Consider the following 20,616-nt stretch of genomic DNA (forward strand, 5'->3'; position numbering starts at 1 on the left):
TTAAATAAAAATAAAAATACCTAAATTTATCTCTATTAAAGAAAGAAAACTTTTTAACAGATCGGGTAAACCCGTTTTCACAGTATTTTATTTTAGCTATGTAAGGGAATATGGCGCAAGATCTGGGATGCACAAACTAAGACCAGCGGGCCGCGGGTCATATCTGGCTAATGTAAAATATAAGAATAAAAACGAGAAATGAGATTAAATTAAATGATATTGAAGCTTGAAGAGGGTGGGGGCCTCCACCTACTAAATTCCGGCACTACTGCTATAACTTTACAACAGGACTTGTTTAAATGAGTAAGATTTCGTCTGTACAGACCGGAGCAGACGATTGTTGAGCCCATGTCTTTCTGTGTGCGGACTATGTAGCATTGCTTTAACCACACAAGGTCAAGGACACGTTTGAAACTGTGTCGTCTGCTTTTTCAAAAATCACGATACCTCCAGTATGACTCGAGCCCTACACCTCCTGATTGACAGCAAAACGATTAGCCCAATCTCTACAATACTATGTGGAGTCGATAAGATGACACTAGAATCTCTTAGAATGCTTAAAGAAACATTCAAACATAATTTTGAGCTTCCTATTTGTCTAAATACATTTTTTTTTCTTTCTGCGGCTGCTACATCCTCTACACAAGGAGAGACTTCATAGCTATGAACGGATCCAGCTCTTGCATATTCATGGCCGTGACCTGTATCTTCTTTATGCATACATTACTGTAACATGTGGTTTATCGTGCACATCCTCCTGAGCTAGGATGATTAGCACACTTCCCTCGTATTACAGGATTAAGTATTTTTGTTATCGTTTTATAGTGTTATCGTATCAATTATTTATACAGGGATTTCGATCTATACCTGGTTGTGTGGTATGCGCTCTGTACTGGCGTTCGATTGTCCTGGGTTTGAACCCTGCCCGACGTCCTGAGAAAGGTTGTGGATAGGATGAAGTTATCTTCAAATCTGAAGGAACTTATGAAGCATTTAAAACAAAATACATATTTCTTAAACAGAAAATAACGTTATATCTTCGCCCAATCAAGTGATTAAAACATAATGAGACAACATATGCCCCGGAAGCTCAAAATTGGAACTAGTGAAATATGCCCATGTGGAGTGTCACCAGAGAATGCTGACCATGTCCTCCAAAACAGTTCACTTTACCACGAGGCCCGTACAAGACACTGGCCCCAAAACACCCCAATAGAAAGAAAATTATATGGAGAGCTCCCTGATTTGGAAACCACTGCGCAGTTCATCTCATATATTGGTCTAGTCATCTGAACGCCAACATTAAAATGAGAACGATAAAGAAGAAGAAGAAGTGATTAAATTGCAAATCGTAAGCCGTATTGTCAAAATTCTACTGTAGATCTAGACTCATCTCCTTGTCAACACCTCAGCTGTTCTGAATACTTAAGTCACAGTGTTTTACAATTTTGTACGATGATGCACTGACCTACGGCCAGCGGGTCATGTCCAGTGCTAACGGCCCTTCGTTACTTCTAGCTACAGTGCAAGAAAGTGGCATTTTTAAAATAAGGAGGGGGGGATGTATTGAATTATGCGAGGCAAGAGAGTAGGAAATTTAAATAGTCCCCTGGCCAAAATAGGTTGAGCATCACTGCTTTAGTGGAATATGATTGGCCATTAGCTAAAGCATGTAAGACTGTAAGATATTTTCAGCCGCTAGTGGTGCATGACCAAGGGTTGCGTTGAGCTAAATATACTGTCTATGAACGGTGCAGCACTGTTTAAGACTTGCACTTCTGTACTTTGAAAGGTAAAAACAGACATATAGTTTCTCTTACGAATGATCTTGCTTGGTGTCTACAAGAGAACTGTGCCTCTTTACCTACAACAAACACTTAATGTTCACATTCTTTTCTTCTATAAATATGTTTCTCTTAGTTTAGAAGCTGATATCGATATAATGGCCCATGCAGATAGTTGATTTTCTGCTTGTGGGGGTTACAATTATAATACTGTAATCGATTTCAATCGAACCGTGAATGTCGACACGATAATTCCAACCATTTATGGAGTACTTTGCATGAAAATAACTTTTTCTCGTGATGTGGCTAAATATAGCCATACCACGTGTCTTGCAAGTACATCACTGATCTTAAATAGGAATTATGTCGTAAAATGAGCGAAAGAAATTTTGTTGGCTTCATAACCTCTCCTTTCTTTTGTGCTGTGACCAAATATACTTCGTCAGTTTTATCAAGCTTTTTTTGTTTCTATCATTATTTCAAAAAATATGAAATTAAATCGTGTTGGCATGAATACTAGTTACAATAGAGTTCAAGCCCACAAAACGAAGAATATTATCTTATCCCTAAATTTCTATTTGTAATTGACAATGAAGTCATTAACAATTAAGTATTAAAGATTTTTATAATGAACGATTTTTTTTATTGTGTAGTAATTTTTGGTCATTAACAGGGGGCTTAAGTTTATTGACTGGTGAGGTAGGCAAATGGTGAGAAACTCTACTTAGACAGGGACAATAAATCGATTAGTTTTAGTTTGAAAAGAAATAATTTCTCTAATGTCCCCTGATCACATTCGGCTATATATACTTTGTTACTCAGCATGATGGTGTCAATGTGCTATTTGAGTTTTGCTGCTGGAGGATTACAGAACGTTAAGTAAAGTTCATCTTTCTTTTGTGTACCTTAAATAAAAATCTGGATCTGCTCGTAGCGAGCACACAGCATTACCATTATAAAACACAATAAAAGGCCTAATAATAATAATAATAGGTTAATAATAATAATAATTGAACGCATAATGGCAGGATGTTCAGCTTTATCAGAATCTGACTAGCTAGGTCGCCATTACAAAGTTGCAAAATTAATACATATCAACAACTGGCCTTGACTTATAATTTTATTATGAAAGATATTCCTCCTTATTACAAATATTTGCCACAAGTCGTTTACCTATTATTTTGACTGACGAAATTGTGGATTTTAATCACCTTTTTCTACAGTTGATTGACAAATAAAAAAAAACCGCTAACATCGTTGACACCGCCGTACCACTACCTCATAATATAAGGAAAACTGAAATGGAAAAAAAACAACAAAGAAAATAAGGGAACCTAAGCTTAGCGATTAAGTGATTAGGGAAGTTGTCTAAAATAACAATATACCATGTTGTTATACCAACTGAGGGGAATTGAAAACCGACCTTACAGAACCTTCAGCGCCCCTAACACCCAGAATCTGTCAGAGGGCGTACTGATGCAGACATGCCACATCACCAGAAAATTTCTCAGAAGACAATGTTAAAGGGGCTACAGTGAATTTTGTTTCTCTCTAACGAAGCTCGACCCTGGCAGTGCCAGAGATAGAATATTAGTTCGATATAAAAATAATAATAGCAATGAAAATTGGAAAAAAATGGTAGGCTACTCCACTGGGAGTTCCCGGCTTTGTTACACAGGATGGAAGACTTAAAAGTAGCAATATTACATAAAACACTACTCTCCGTTCCATATGCTAAGACAAATTTGTACAAAATTCTCCTTTTTCCCTAGTGCTATTAGAGCATGGAATGGGTTGCCTGAGCTAGCCAGGAAAACCAGTGACTTGGCAGAATTTAAGTCATTGGTTAATATGCATGACTAAATGCATGACGCGTAGGACGTAATTCTCTTCTTTTGTTTTTTTTTTTTGAAGTAACGTCTGTATTTTATAAGATAAGATGTTGTACACAAAAGATTAACAAGGCTGCTTCCTAAGGATGGCTGAAAGCAAAACAGCTTTATCCTGAACTAGAAAGATTTGTCGTAGCTCTACAATTCTGAGTTATTAGGACAAAATGTATGAAAAGCACTAGCTGAAACTTGATACCGAAAGTGAGGAAACGGGGGTGACTCAATGCAACCCATTGTAATGGCCCACGATTAAGAATTGGCAAATTGGTTTCATTGAAAAGGGAAAGTTTTGACTTAGAGACAATGACGCGACTAGTAAAAACTAGACTAGATTTTGAGAAAGAATAGCGAAATGTAAACAAATGTAAAACAGACTACTCTCGGAGGCTTTAGAAATAAGGAGCTTTTTATAAACGTAGACATTTAGCTTGACGACATTCGACGGTCCCCTTCGTTATTAGTAATCTTCATGTTCGACATTCACTACCAGCGTGGACAAACTTTTATTGTTGGCCTTTTGCTTGTGTTATTGAAGTTCGTTATTTGAGTGTTACCTCCGTTTGATTTATCTGCACAATGACCGGCGTGGAAGCGCCGAACACCACAATGGCAGGTTGTTCATCTCTCTTAGAGTCTAGGTTGGCATAATCAAATTGCGAAGATAATACATCAGCACCTGGACTTGACACATGATCTGATTGGAAAAATACGCCGTCTTATTACAAATACTCGCCACGGGAGGTTCTAGAATCAACCCCACTATCTACTCCACGTATTGCGACTGACTTTTAACCGGATTTTATCCGACCAGATTTAGTCTTTATTAACGAAAAAGAAAAATGTACAATGACAAAGCAAAACCGCTATCCCATAATATCCGAATAACTGAAAGAGGAAAACAGAATACGAAAACCTAAGCTTAGAGATTATATGGCAAGGGTTATTGAAAATAAGGATATACCCCCGTTGTATATATCTACTGAGGGGATAGTGACAAGTGACATCCAAGACACATTCGAAGCCATAAACATTATTCTCGTCTGTCAGAGGGCAGTATTGCTGCAGACCTCCGCCATTTCATCAGAAAATTTCTCAGTGGACTCTTATTAAGTTGACTACAATGAATTTTTTCTTTTAACGAAGCTAGACCCTGGAAGTGCCAGAGTATGAAAAATGATTCATTTCTATAACAATGTTTTCTGATGAATGACTTTGGTAGTATTATTTATTGTATGTATCAGACTGCGCTCTAAATAGTAATCATGTGAAGAAAGGAAAATATTTTTAAAGCATTTTGTTCTATATGATAGATGCCCTAGAAATAAAAGAAGCTACTTTGACAGCACATCATTAGAGCTAACAACAATGGTTGGCTTAGCAGTCGCTACCTAAATGAGGAGAGTAGATAAATAAATGATTTTCTAAAACATTCCTGAACACCAGAACATTAATAACAAGAGTAAAAGCTTGAGTCACCAGTCTAGAAATTAAAAAAAAAAACGCACTATAAAGGTTTCACTTTTGTATTCCGACAATGTGGACCTCGGACTAAGCGTCTACTTCAGATCAAGTTTCACATTAAAAAAAGGCAACAAAAGCCCAATCCATCGCTTGTATTAAAAATGTAGCAACTACAAATGGAATGAAAATACAATCCTACCCGCTTAATAGCAATTCACTTAAAACACACTCTCTCTTTTTCGTTTGGTCCACACAAAAGCATAGCGAGTGGAGCGAGTCATTGGTGTATCGAGTTAAAATTGAGTCTTGGAACTGAATCTCATGACTTTGTCACTATAAAGTATCTTGGAACTGAATGTCATGACTTTGTCACTATAAAGTATCTTGGAACTGAATGTCATGACTTTGTCACTATAAAGTATCTTGGAACTGAATCTCATGACTTTGTCACTATAAAGTATCTTGGAACTGAATCTCATGACTTTGTCACTATAAAGTATCTTGGAACTGAATCTCATGACTTTGTCACTATGAATATTCTTGGAACTGAATCTCATGATTTGGACTGCGTTGATAGTGCATCTGTCACGATACTTCCCGAATGCTCAATTACTGCCATTGCACATTATTACGCATTGAGATAATTGTGTTTGATGGTGGATTCTTTCCATGTGGGAATTCCTGGCACCGTGATCATTACAGAAAAAAAATTCTACTGCCTCAATTTCGTGAGCTGAGTGACACAAAACAAAATTAACTTTTTTTTTTTAAAGAGCTTGGACAACTTTTTATGGTGGTGTCTCCATTTCCTGTACATACGTTGAGGTCATGTTGATCTGGCAAGTGGGAGACCTCACATGAAAGAACGCACCATTACTAACATAAGAGCAGCATAGTATTTGTGACGATAGATGTTTGAGTGCCAGATGACAACGATGTTTTGATGTTACGATGAGATTGTGTTGATCAGGCAATGCGTTTCTGATGTTAGAACTTCGTGTAACTCTGTCCAATAAACAATTTCTGAATTCTGATGCCGGAGATACTTTAAAGTAGAAACTCAAAACTGAAATCTTCTTTTAAATAAATACAAAGATTTTATGCTGAAACTAAGAATCACTTTAATAATATTTACACTACATATAAGTACAATACAATTTAATTTAGATTCTATTCTTTTACTCTAGTCGTCACTCTCCTTCGAAACGAAATCTCCAAGTGTTTAAACACTACCACGTGACAACATACTAGCAACGTCCAAACTATTTTTAGGGCTTATGGAAAAACGTCATCGTTTTCAATAAAGTTGACATTACTTGTCAACATCATACAACCATGACCTTGCGCTGCAAATAATCTAAAAATAAACCTAATGCAGTAGCTGCTGCATGTTACGTGACAGTATTCTCTTCACCTAAACCCCATGCTCCTGTTTGATTCATGTAAAGATTTGTACGCTATAATATGAACAAAACAAAATATTGACGTCAGTCTTCTGTTGGATTACATGTTTAAAAAACTCTATACAAAGTCATTCTGTCATTGTAGTTTTCATTGTTTCCACCAAAACATTGAGCCCATAGATCAACACAAAAGGGGTTAGTTATATATTTAAATTCTGAAGGTCAGGCTCGAATCCCAGTGAAGACTATAAGTTTCAAATTGGAGTTATAGATGACTCTAGTACACTGAGAATATATGCATTTGGTCAATCAGTTAGTTGGTCGAGCGTCACTATGTGTGTGCTATTAGTTCCAGTAAAAATTATATTGAGATTTATTTATGAAATACAATTCCATTACTGTGAAAGTATTTTCTTTAAAGTATTATTTGCAGATTTTGCTCAACTTTGTGTGTGTGTGTATTTGATTAACATTGAACTTGAAGCACTTGCTGTTTTGATATTTTAAAATATTGCAGAATACATTTGATAGGGGCAATGGTATTTTATGTTATTTCAATGTAAAGCAGAAATTCTTTGATCATTAGAATTTTTTTCTTTTTTTTTTTTTTTTTTTGTTCTAGTTAAAGGTCAACACTTGGAGCAGGAATAACGGATATTCTTCATTTACACAATAACGCCAAGGTAAGCCTATAATAACGTCTGTTACAATATCTTGTTCGTATCGTCTGATAGATAGACTTTAACTGTGTATTTTCACTGGTCCAAATGCAAGGAATACACTTCCATAAACAGTGTTCTGGTAGATACAAAATGAACTCAACAATCTTCTGTATTTCTACGTAGGGCACAGAATTCGTCCGAAAACATAGGAACGTTTTAAACCATTGAACATTGATGGTTGTCTTTTGGGAGTTCCAATCAAAAATCTGGCCAGAGGAAGCGAAATTTGCCACATTGTAAATGTCGTCAAAAACAAACAAACAAATTTAACCCATGATCTTTGACGGAGGAAGTTTGACCCAAATAGTTGCGCCCTATAAGCATTAACAGTAGTTAATTGGCCGCACGAAATGTGGTTTTTCAACCAGAGAATAATTTGAGCTGTCTCCCCCTCTACCAGAACTACTATTCTTCCTCTGGTCTTTGTACAGCCCAGAATTCTGCTCTATTCTAAATTCTACATCCTCAAATTCGCACAATTGTTTTAACATTTTAGGAGCATTTTCCAGGGCCGGTCTAATAAATTGAGGGGCACAATTATTGAATGGATGCTTGCGAGGCCCTATTTTTGTTTAAATAACAAGTATTACTATTAAATAGACCATTATATCAATATTTATTATACAATATGCATAGAACAACTCAAACGCAATAGGAGAGCCAGTGGAATAATAAAAGTAACGTGATTCGTACGATACCATTAAGTCCTACATCTTTAAAAGCCTGTGACAATAGCTATGACTGATAGTGATATGCCAAATGTAAATTGCAGGGCCTATGCCAGGCTCTATTGGGAGTAATCGGTCAAATCGAAGGCCGGCCCTAACATTTTCATACATCTCTTAAACACTATGAGGACAAGCCGCCGCAGTTTTTTGTGATGTTTTGTACTATGTGAGCAGCGTAGGGATCGAGAGGAAACTGCCACGTGACACACTCGTTAACTGTGGGCCACAGAAACAGGTATATGATATGACAATTCAATCATTTTAATTTGCCATTTGTTAGATATCCATTAGAGCTGAGTGGACCAAGAGGCGCCAAAAAATCCCAAAATTTAAAATCCCAATCTTCGTACCAGAGACCCACGGTTCAGAAGCCAAGCGCTTTACCGCTCATCCACAGCGCCTACCTATATATATTGAAAACTGTATTTCTATTTCCACCAACGTCGGCATAGAAAGTAATGTTAGACTATTTGATCTCATTGTCTACTCTGTCACTGCAGTCTGTTACCTATATCTAATTCTAGTTATCCTCATTTGCAACGGATCTATTTATAGTTAACCTAATTTTGCAAAGCAACTATTTATAGTTGCCTTTATTAAAATGCGCATTGTTTTCAGTTTTATAGGCCTACTTTATATGTAACTTTCCAGACATTCAAACAGAAACATTCTAAAACAGTGTTCATTTAATATAACATGCATAATAAGCAAGTTTTTTACGTCTGGTAAAATTCAAAATCTAAACTTTTTAATACAAAATGTCTATTTTTTCTGACCCGTCCGGTCCATAGCTCCATTTCTGGCCATCTTCTCCTTGATATTGTAACATGGGAATGAAACGCAAAGAGAGCGGTCACGTTCATGTTATTTCACAAGAGCTGAGCACTAGTGATACAAAGTGACAGGGGAAGTAATGCATGGGAATTTCGAAGATGTTTGTTTACTTGGAGTTTCTGTCCCTGAAAGCTTTTTTTTTTTTTTTTTTTAAGCAAAAAATGTTTGCTTGAAGAATTTCATTCACAAATTTGTACTTGTTTGTTCTACACTTCCCCTCTGTACAATATTTGATCGCCTTAAAATAATCAATATTTATATCATAAAGTGTTATTCTCGAGTGCCCTCTTTGTAACCTGTTTTCACAAAAAGCATTTGATGTTTGTATAATGTTTTATATATCTCATCTGTTCCTTAGAGTTAAATATAGTTTACTTCCTAGTCCAAACCTCCCGCAGGACGACCGGGGATGGGGGCGGGCAGGGTTTGATTCCGGGATCATCGATAAATCCAAACGACAGTTCAGCGAGCAAACCGCACGGCCAGGCAACCATCCATCGTTGAGTGTGTTTCATATTCACCGTAGCGGCTGTAGAAAGGTCTCACCAAATGTAACGAAGTCCCTCTTCCCACCCCAAGCCCTATCTTGGGCTAATAGTCTGTACTTGAAGGTCAAGATATATTGTTAACAGCTTGTGATTAACGGAGAATTGTCTGCCTTTAGTATTGAACCGAGAAGTGAACAGAGTTATCGATCTTTGGCGTTCTTCTCCACACCGTGAAATTGTAGCAAAATGCTGAGCAAGTGGGAGGCAGAGAGAGAGAGAGAGAGAGAGAGAGAGATAATGAGAGAGTGAAAGACAACTAGAGAGAGAGAGAGAAAATTAGAGAGAGAGAAAGAGAACTAGAGAGCTAGATAGAGAGAGAACTAGAGAGCTAGAGAAAGAACTAGAGAGAAAGAAAGAGAAAGCCAGAGAGACAAAAAATAGAGACAAAAAGAGAGAGATAAAAAAAAGAGAAAATAAGGTAGAAAGAGAGAGTAAAATGGATAGATGTCGATAGCACTGATAGATAGAGGAGTAGGATAGAAGGGGGGGGGGAGTAGATATGGCGCTCATAGTGTCTTAGAGACAACAGAAAGCGTGTATATACAATAACAGAGAGTCAAGAGAGGCAGAGAGAAAGAGGAGGAATTAGAATGAAGAGGTGAATGTGCATTGAGTTAAAGCTCCCTAGAGCTTACAGTAGACCAGGTCAGGTTGAAAGTGAGGTGGCTTGAGCTGTGATTGGAAACTCCAAAGATCCAACGATATCTGAGCTGGTAAAAAAAAAAGCAACTTTAAGGAAACTATTCTTACCAATGATGTGTTTGAGTTGAATGGATTTGTGTCTGTGGGCCGATGAAAAATAAAACGCACACATTGGGTAGTAACACATAATAAAGTTCAATAGCAAGTAGACAACAGACTTTATTTCCACAGAAATACATTTCGATATAGTGATTACTTACCGGTACAGAGAAAAATATGTTGGTTAATTTGACAGCAATACACAATGACACAGTGACATAAAGCCATCTTTCTCTGTCTACCTTCCTTATCTATCTATCTATCTATCTATCTATCTATCTATCTATCTATCTATCTATCTATCTATCTATCTATATCTATCTATCTATATCTATCTATCTATCTATCTATCTATCTATCTATCTATCTATCTATCTCTATCTATCTATCTATCTATCTATCTATCTATCTATCTATCTCTATATATATATATATATATAAATATCTTTATATTTATATGTATGACAGAGAAAGAAAGAGAGATGGAGATAGAGAAAGCGAGATAAAGGTTATAAAAATGAAGAGTCTCAAACAGACACAAAAATGAACCAAATTTGTAACCGAGGACAATCTTGACTTGACAACCCATTGAGCCTAAGTGAAGATATACTTTGGCTGGACTTGTACCTCAAAGAGATTGAATGAGATTTTCTGCGGTCCCATAGGATGGGTAATAAATACCTCTTTAAGATGTGAATTATCAGATGCAAATGATGGATAGTTCTTGCAGTGTATCCAAACAATGATTTAACTTGGAAAGCTTGGTGTATTGATTCCACAGTACGTTATATAAAATATACAATGTGTGTATTGTGTACAAGCAGGCAGCTACATAAACAACGGCAAGGGCAGAGTTGGAAACGCACATATCTAGAAATAATGAGAAAATGAAGCCTGTTGAAAATGAAGCCAACTGTACAGATATGTCCCAAGGATGTGCACACTAACTATAGACGAAGACGGAAGCGTTGCTAGGATTTGTGTCATCAGGTGCGACAAAATTATTTAGTGTCAACCGCCCCACATCTCCCTTTGCAATCTAGTCAACTAATCAAAACAAAAGAATACAATCTTATATTTTAAAAAAAAAAAAGAATAAAGTTCCCTTTTTAGATATTTTGATATATGTGGTAGATGGGTCTGTTTCTATGGCTTAAGGTTACTGAAGGTGTCCTGTGGCCAGCACAACGACCAACCTTTTTTTTCTAACTTTATATATATATATATATATATATATATATATATATATATATATATATATATATATATATATCGGTGTCATTGCTCGTCCATTGCATTGATAAATGAGCGAGACAAGTGCGGATAAATGGGTGCTGCTGACAGAGCTGCCGGATAACATATTCTGGCCAGAGAAATCTTTTCTCTCTCTCTCTCTCTCTCTCCCTCTCTGAGATCCTGACCAATTTATTATTCTTAGACATTAGGATTGGGATTCACGAGAATGAGTTGATGATTGTGATTGTTGATTGAGAGAGAAAACACGGCCCAACATAACGCTTCGGGGGCGGGGTGCCCGATGGGGCTAGTCGAATCATTAATCATCTTTTGTTTAGCGAGAAGTGTCCCCCCTCTGGCTCTCTCTTACTCTCTCTCTCTCTCTCTCTCTCTCTCCAGTCAGGTCACAAGAGGGCCATTTGAAGACAAGACAGGAAAGACAACCACACTCAAGGACTAGATAAACAGTGAACGTTCTTGACTAATCGCCTTGAGTCCTTGGACTGCTGAAGCTTGTAGAACGCAGACTTTCGAGTGTTGTCATTGAGTCTTACCTAGTCCAGGATTGCTTGGGTGTTTTAGACTCTGCTCAAATTATGTTCGAACTCACATTTCGTTTTTATCTTTGTTTCTAGTCATCAAATAATTTTTGTGGAAAAAAAAGCCCAACTAATTACAGGTCAGTTTGGTGGGGTTAATGAACTATTTGACCCGTTAATGAACACTTTGATGAGCTAGTCCGTGTGAATTAATTTACACCTTACAGTTTAGTACTTCGATACCCCTTCTTCCCTCCCCCCTTTCACAAATGGTCCAGACAAGTGATAGAATCATAGCGCATTGAGAAAGCTTAAAGCTAAACAGAAACAATTGGTAAAAATATTCATATCACACAGAGGTGGGCAATTATTTTCTATCGAGGGCCGCATTAAAAATATTTTGGGACTAGGGGGCCGCACATATACATATATGTACTTATAGCTATCTATGTATGATGTCTTTTAATTCAAATTTCTTATGTATTATTAATTTGCATTTTATTTTTTAGAGGTATAAATATCTGAAACTAATTTTACGACTAATATTTTAAATTTATATGTCTTCTTACATCACAACATTTCATTACCAGCGTAATCTTCAGGCTTGGACAGTTTATGAACAATATTAACGTGAACTGTTGTGTAAACCGTAAACTTATGTTAGTGTCTTATGTGTTGTTGGCAAGGTCAATCTCTTCAGTACTGAATTTTAAAAAAATTAACTGTTTACTCTCGTACATAAAACTGTGAGTAGAATACCACTTTGTGCTGCTGTCAACATCAGTCTGCATCGACCCTTCATTACACTTCCTTATTTTTTAAAAAGTACTTTTTCACAGATATATGTTTATCCATCTCAGTGGCACCACAGCCCATGGATGGCCCTGACCTGTCCTAGCACATTTTTCCATTCTGATCCATCCTGGTCTTACGTCTGCCTGCCTGGACTCTCAGCAGTTGTAGTTCTGTCTCTGCATCATCAAGCCACCGTGCTCGTGGTCAGCCTTTGGGACGCCCGCCTTTGGGACGCCTGCCTTTGGGACGCCTGCCTTGTGTTTTTTTTGCCGGTGAACAATCTTTGCTCTTCTGTTTTCTGACATTATTTCGGTATGATGTGCCTAACGTCATCTGTTTCAGTTTTAAAATCTTCAAGTACTTCTCGTAACTGGCTGGGATTAGGACTCCTACCACTGATAAGTCTTATTAAGAAGATAATTGGGTCTATGATATGTTTCATATTTAAGCAAACTTTCCTGTTTATCGTTATCTTCGGGCTATTGTTCTTTAATTTATTTAAAAAAAAAAAAAAAAAAAAAAAAACCTCTGTTATTCCCAGTTGAAGCACGAGCTACATCAGTTTTATACTCGCCATCTTGTTGTAAGCCAGCTCAACACTTTCAACGCAGCTCATCATAGCATTGAATAAACACTGACCTGAGTTTCTTTGACTGAATGTTTCTAAATATTACCAATAAGAATAATCTTCGTTTACTTTCTACTTTAATTTTAATCATGACATGCTATTTTCTTAAGCCTCTTCGTCATAAATGATAAGAATCAGAAGTTTCAATAATTTATAAAGATATTTAACAATGTTTATTTTTTAATATATTTGCATATAATTTGTGGGCATGCCTGCTTTCTGTGGGATCCGCGTGCCGCGTAAAACATTCCGGTGGGATGTATGTGGCCGGCGTACCGTAATTTGCCCACCCCCTGGTCTAGGTTATTGTGCATACAATTACATGACTGATCCAAACTAATTGAATATAAGCTTTTTTTTTTTTTTTTTTTAAAGTATTTTTTTAATATGTTAGTCCGTTGACACTACAGGTGACCGCTGACCAGTTTCCTCGGTTCTTTTTTTCTTCTGCCATCGTTGTAGCCTCTCGGTGTGATGTCCATCTAGACTTCTTATCGGTTTTTTTTTCTTCTTTTTTTTTCTCCTAGTACTGTCCCCCTTTTTTTTTTTTTTTTTTACAAACCTTATATCAACTCACTTGGTAAGTTTGACAATCTGCCTGTTAAAAGTTTGTACAGGTGATTTCTGCCTTATCTCCCTGTTTCTCCCATTTCAAATTATTCAATCACAAGGCAGCCATCCGTAGTGACGGGTGAATACTACTTGTTCTTTCCCCCCCCCCTCTTGTTTTTTTCGTGGGGGTAACTCTATCCGCAGAAATAAAAGAGTGATCTTTCCTTTACTTCTTCTTCTTCTCGTCCAAACTCTTGAGCCATGAAGATAATTATATACCTAGATATTATATTAAGGTTAGGTAACTCAGAATTATATGAATCTTTTAAAAAAATAATTACCGCCTTATATAGTCCCCATTTTATACCTGAACTCTCACGTGAATAAGAGTGATGCTCGAACCTCATCTCCATACTCTTTTTTTTTTGGGGGGGGGGACTAAACACCGGTACCTTCTCCACACCTTTGTTTGTTTTTTCATTCCCAGTTTGACCTTTTGTATGTAGATGTTCCTTACCTGTGAATTTATTGACTGGGAGTGGAGGGGTACATTAAGCAATAATAATTTTACAATTCTAATAAATATTCTATCTAATATAAAATAGTACCTAATATCTGTTTGCCAGGGAGATCGGTAGTGCCTAAGTACATCCTTGGTTTATGTTTTTCATACTTCAGTCACATAGATCTATCACCTAGTCTAGGTTTTTTTTTATTTTTTCACCTTCTGTGTGTAAGACAAGACCATGATTTTTCTCTGGGTTTTGTTTTACAGACTAGCTGGAAACATGTTTGTGTGTTTGTTTGTTTGGTTGCCGAGTGAAGGTTAACAGAAGTACAGAAAACTTGATGCGAGATCAACAAACAGAAGTCTCTTTAGGTTCGAGTCTGTCTAGGAGATTTATCTCACGTTGTAAAACACATTGAGACGGATTGTTTTTCTCACTTCCATCTTTTTCTCTCTTTCTCTCTCTCCTTCTCTCTCTTTCTATCTTTCACTCTCTCTCAGTCTTTTTCCCTCTCATCTCTTTCTCTCTTTCTTTTTTTCATTTTCTATCTTTCTCTCTCTCTATCTCTTTCTCTCTATTTTCTGATTTTTGCTCTTGCATTCGACCTCTCCAACTTTTTCTTCCATTTTTATATCTTCATTTTCTTGTTTCATCTCTTCCATACTTTATGTTCGTCTTATAAAACCTATTCACCTTTCAAGTATCATGATGGAATGCTATGTACAAGCTTAGCCTTTTTGAAATGAAATTCATTTTATGTGTACCAATATTGAGTTTATCGTTGATTCGATATTCAACAACAACAAAAAAAAAGTCCTCATTAAATACGGAATTGAAATTCAGTCTGAGAGTCTAGTCATTCTAATCCCAAGAGATTTAAATTTGTAAACAAACATTGTCCGCAGAAACAAAGACATCAAAACTTTTTTTTTATTTCAATACTTAAAGCGGGTTTCTTTTCCCTTGAAAGTGTTTGAGAAAGAGAGAGAGAGAGAGGGGAGAGAGAAATAAAGAGAAAGAGAGAGTGTAGAGATGGGAAATGATATGAAAGAAAGAGAGCGTAGATTAAAAAGATACGTAGTTGAGTCACAGGAAGTAGATCTGTGTGTTTTATGTCACTACAGTTCTGTCCTGACAATAGGTGAAAGATTTAGTTAGGTCAGCGCACTGTACTTCTGTCAGTGGTATCATTAGTTTCGAGTAGAGGCCCCTGTCCGTCCAACTGTGAGCTGTTTAAAACGTATCGCCTAGGAGAGTCAATAAATCGGCTACAAGACACCTGGTATGTTGTTTATGGCGCCATTCCATTCAGTCAGAGAAAGTGAGGTCAGTGTCTTACAACAGCGTTACAGTGCTGGAGCTTCTCTCTTTACTGTACTTTATGGTCAGCACTTACACCCCCTCCCCCACATAGACACAGACCAATCGATGAACACACTCATTCACACAAACACACTCCTACAAATACATGCGAACACGCAGGTAAGCGCCTTTTTGTTCAACTCCCATTGTTGCAGGGCATGACAGACGTGGCTGAGTCACCAACCTAGTTTCACATAACGTCGTGGTGCTTCTTACAGCACACGTTATGGTCATTACACTCAAGTTATTGTCATTAGACTCAAGTTATTGTCATTAGACTCAAGTTATGGTCATTATACTCAAGTTATGGTCATTAGACTCAAGTTAGTGTCATTAGACTCAAGTTATGACATTGAAAAGCATTTCAAAGTTCAAGCGTGCCAAGGACAACATCAATGGGAAAGATCGAGTCCCATGGAGCAAATGTATCTGCAACGTTAATATGTTCTTAGGACAGATTTCTCAAGCGTCAGATAGCAACACGTCACGGGACGGACGTAACCCGCGGGACTTATGTTGAACACCCTAGATTTGTTCCAACAGTCACGGTTATTAGCTACCGTGTATTACTTCTAGTGGACAAATCCAGGTCTGACGTCATTTGCTTGAAGCAACAGAAATGCGAACAAAATGTCCATCTATCAATAACGATGTACCGTAACTCTATTTGCATGACTCATATTCGGAATAAAACTAATGTTTGATTTAGTGCCCTTATATGTGTAGTTTTTATTAGACATACAATTTTTATTTAAGTCACTTGAGTAGTTTTTGAAATATTTTTTAGCTCATTCAAGGTCTTAATGTCACGTGATGTCAGGCTCATGTTTCTGTGGACAGACTTGTGTCTTGAAATACTGTGTTGTCAACTTTGTGTTCAAGAAACGTTGAAACCATTAAAACAACAAGTTTGTGAACTCTGAGGCAGCTGTTAGAAGTAATTCCAAGCAGTATCTAGAGATCTTACATTACAAGCAGTATAGAGAGAGATCTTACATTATAAGCAGTATCTAGAGAGATCATACATTACCGTTCTTTTGGTACAAGAGACGACGTAAGGAATTCTTCCAGAGACCAGATGTGAAGAAATGTCTTGGCCCCTCGATTCTGTCTGAAAGGTCTTAGAAGTACACACAGATTGTTCTTTTTGAGACCATTTTGGAAAGTAGTGCGAGGTTTAAAAAACAACAAAAGACGGTCCTGTATAAAAAAAAATAATTCGTTGAACTCTGCAGGCAGAGCAGGAAGACGTGTGTGGGGGTGGGGGGGGGACAAGAATACTATTTAATTGTTTTTAGTCATTGTTTCCTTTCTCTCTTCTCTCTTTCTCTGTCACTATCTCCCTTTCTCTCTTTCTCTGTCACTATCTCCCTTTCTCTCTTTCTCTGTCACTATCTCCCTTTCTCTCTTTCTCTGCCACTATCTCCCTTTCTCTCTTTCTCTGTCACTATCTCCCTTTCTCTCTTTCTCTGTCACTATCTCCCTTTCTCTCTTTCTCTGTCACTATCTCCCTTTCTCCCTTTCTCTGTCACTATCTCCCTTTCTCTCTTTCTCTGTCACTATCTCTCTTTCTCTGTCACTACTTCTCTTTCTCTGTCTCCTCTCTTGCTCCCACTTTCTTTTATCCCTCTCTTTTTCTTGCTTTCTCTCTTTGTGTTTTCTCCTCTCCACCTCGTTATCATTCCTCTTCCTCATTCTTTCTTTTTTTTTCTCCCTCTACTTTCTCCCTTCTTCTTCTTCTCTCTCTCTCTCTCTCTCTCTCTCTTACTCTCAATGTGTTGTTATCAATTAGAGTGTAATTTATCGTTATGTAAATGTACCTTTTATTTTATTTCCTAACAATTTTGTATTGGCCTATGTATGAGCAGATTTCTTGTGTAGGAAAGGAATTTAATCAAGATATCTCAAACACTGCGTTCATAGAACTAGCGGCGTACCCAGGGTGGCGGGATGGGGGAGAATTTGAAAATCCCCCCCCCCCGGAACCCCACTTGAGGGGGGGGGGGCCCAAATTAGTGTTCGAATTTTTTTTTTTTAAATTAAATATTAAGCCATTATCTCATTATCAAGCCTCCGAGCCCCCAAATGATGGCTAATTCCTAGCTACGCCACTGCAAAGAACCCATCTATTTGTTTTCTTGTTATTTGTTTAAATGTTTACCTGACTACATTTCTTTAGCCTATAGTTTTCCTTCAAGTTTCTAGTAAAACAAAAAAAAAAAAAACACAGCAACATCCCAACATTCCCGGCTCTCGCACCAGGTGCAATGAAAGAGTGTTTGTGTAAATATGCCCTTGCATTATTTATAAGAAAAGAGTTTCAAATCTCTCGGGCTATGCTAATGAGTTGTGTTCATGTCTAACCCCAATGTCTAATGTAGGTCTTAATGAGGCACAGCTTATGGGGTGGGAGTGTCACAGAAAGCACATACTCTTTTTGACGTTGTTGTTTTTTTTACTCAATTTAAATAAACTCCATTCATTAACCTAGCTCCAGTAACGATCTAGTCAGTTTTTCAAAGACATTTTCATTCTATTCGGAAAAATTTCCTCCTCATGGAAAAGTTTATATAGTAAGGTAAAGTTTCCCTTTCAGACCTTGTGGTCTATAGGGCAGATGATGTAAAGGTCATCTCATTCTGGGTGTCATGTGGCCAGCAACGACCAACCACATTTACTTTTCCCCAACTAATGGTACCGGTTGGACTCAGACAAGGCGCCCAAAGATCCCGAAATAAAAAATCCCAGTCTTCACCAGGATTCGAACCCGGACCCCCTGTTCAGAAGCCAAGCGCTTTACCACTCAGCCACCGCGCCTCTAAATTTTATATGAAGATTTTATTATTTTGCAATTATAGAAAGAAAAAAAAAACAATAACAACAATAACATAGTTTTACATTATTAAGTCAGAGACAGGGACACATCTTTTAATTATCCTTTAATAAACGCAAATGATAAAAAATATTCTTTTTTTCATGTATTTATTTCATTCTTGATGGCCAGATATTTTTTGTTTGTTTACTCTGTGCCCTCAAAAGACTAATTAAAAGTACTTTTGTTTATTGTTGCTACCTCGTCAACAAATTACCCACTGGTTTCCAAAAGTGATCATCTTATCAAGTTATCTACTTGTGTGTATTTCTTTGTACCGGTAGCTAAAAACAAAGTTTGGTCAAAAGTTGATAAAAGTATTAAAATATTAAACACGTTTGTCATTATAACTCACGGGAAAATGTATTTTGTTAGGAAGAACTTCAGATGCAACTGGCCTAAATGTTTTTTTTTAAACAAAAATATAGACAAACAAACGGACAGACAGATAGACCTACGGACAGACAGAATGACATTCAAGAAAAAAAATTGTCGTATCATAGTAAAAATTATAAATAAAATATAGGGCCTATTTTTTAAATTTGTTAGTTGATGAAGGTTACTAGATAAATAGACTTTCTAAGTTTTGAGATAGATAGATAAAGATAGAGATAGAAAGAGAAAGAGAGAGAGAGAGAGCGATATAGAAAGAAAGTATTTGAGAAATTGTTAGAGATTGAAAGAGAGAGAGAAAAGGGTGATAACAAATAGAAAAAGATAAATGTACCAGTATTGACAACAGACATACAGGTGTGTGTATGCTGTCAGGTCTGGTTTTAAAAAACAGCTTATAAATAAATAAAAAAAAAACGGTTCACTTGAACAAGATAAAGCGTAGCACTTGTACCTGAAAACGACACGAGCAGGATGTGACCCGCAGTCCGTAGTTTGAGCATCACTGATCTAAAGTGAATAAACCTTCCTAATACGTTTCGTGTTATTACATACTGACAAGCTTGCCACTGCACTTTTTTTTTCTGCAACAGTCTAGTTTTTGAGATCTAAGTGTTACGGACGGACAGATGGACAGACAGACAAGGGCCGCTAAAAAAGTTTTTAGTGTATATGAGTACCATATTTTAAAAAAATCAATTCCTCTTGCGGGAGGTTTGGGCTAGAAAGTAATAAGTTTGACCAGAATTCATATACATATTTCAATTATACGAATTCCGCTCACCAACAACTTTTTGTCTAGCCCAGGGGTTCTCAACCTGTGGGTCGCGACCCCCTTGGGGGTCGATTGACGATTTACCAGGGGTCGCCAAAGACCATCGAAAAAGTCTATTCTTTTATTGCTGTGTGTGTGAGAGCAAGGGGGGGGGGTCGGGGAAGAGTGGGGGATTGTAAAAAGGGGTCCTCGAGCTTAAAAGGTTGAGAACCGCTGGTCTAGCCCAACATAAAAACAACTCTGTGATTGCATCGACATGAACATGTGAGAGTGAGTTACGCTCAGAAAATTATCTCAATATATTTGTGTTGTACTGATGGTAGGTAGTCACATAGATCTTCATCCTTGCTCTGATCAAGGTACAGTTGGAGCTCTCTTATCTGTTTATGACCATGTCTATCCTACTGGAGTCACTGATATTGTTTAATATCGATACTATTGTAGAGTGTGATCACAAATACAAATTTGGATCGATTAATGGTGTGTCAGAGAAATAGTATGTATGTGTGTGTGTGTGTGGGAGAGAGTGTGCGTGTAGTCTTAAATATCGCACTGTATGCAATGCTGACAGAAGTAAATCAATATTTCGACAGTTGTTTTTTTTAAACCCACTTGCTCTTCCATGTCTCTCTCTCTCTTCTTTCTCTCTCTCTCTCTCTCTCTCTCTTACTCTCTCAACACATCGAGTCTAAGCAAACAGCTTCACACATGTAGCCTAGATGTCACAGGTTTACTTCTGGGCTTTATGTTGAATTCATTGTCAGCTTTTGAAACTCTCATTGGGACGTCCTTTAGAATTAGAACAAAAAAATATCTCAAGGTATTGGTGTATCATTCTGTCA

General features: G+C 37.1%; 1 protein-coding gene across 2 annotated transcripts in view; it reads left to right on the forward strand.

Moving 5' to 3' along the window:
- Nucleotides 1-20,616, forward strand: part of LOC106059563 (neuronal calcium sensor 2-like) — a 128,664-nt gene that overhangs the window by 64,541 nt on the left and 43,507 nt on the right. For both annotated transcript variants that reach the window (XM_013217213.2, XM_013217211.2), the window contains exon 3: nucleotides 7,163-7,223. The gene's annotated coding sequence lies outside the window, so the exon portion shown is untranslated. The remainder of the gene's footprint in view (nucleotides 1-7,162; nucleotides 7,224-20,616) is intronic.

The sequence above is a fragment of the Biomphalaria glabrata genome, chromosome 5 (assembly GCF_947242115.1).
Source record: "Biomphalaria glabrata chromosome 5, xgBioGlab47.1, whole genome shotgun sequence".
NCBI lineage: Eukaryota > Metazoa > Mollusca > Gastropoda > Planorbidae > Biomphalaria > Biomphalaria glabrata.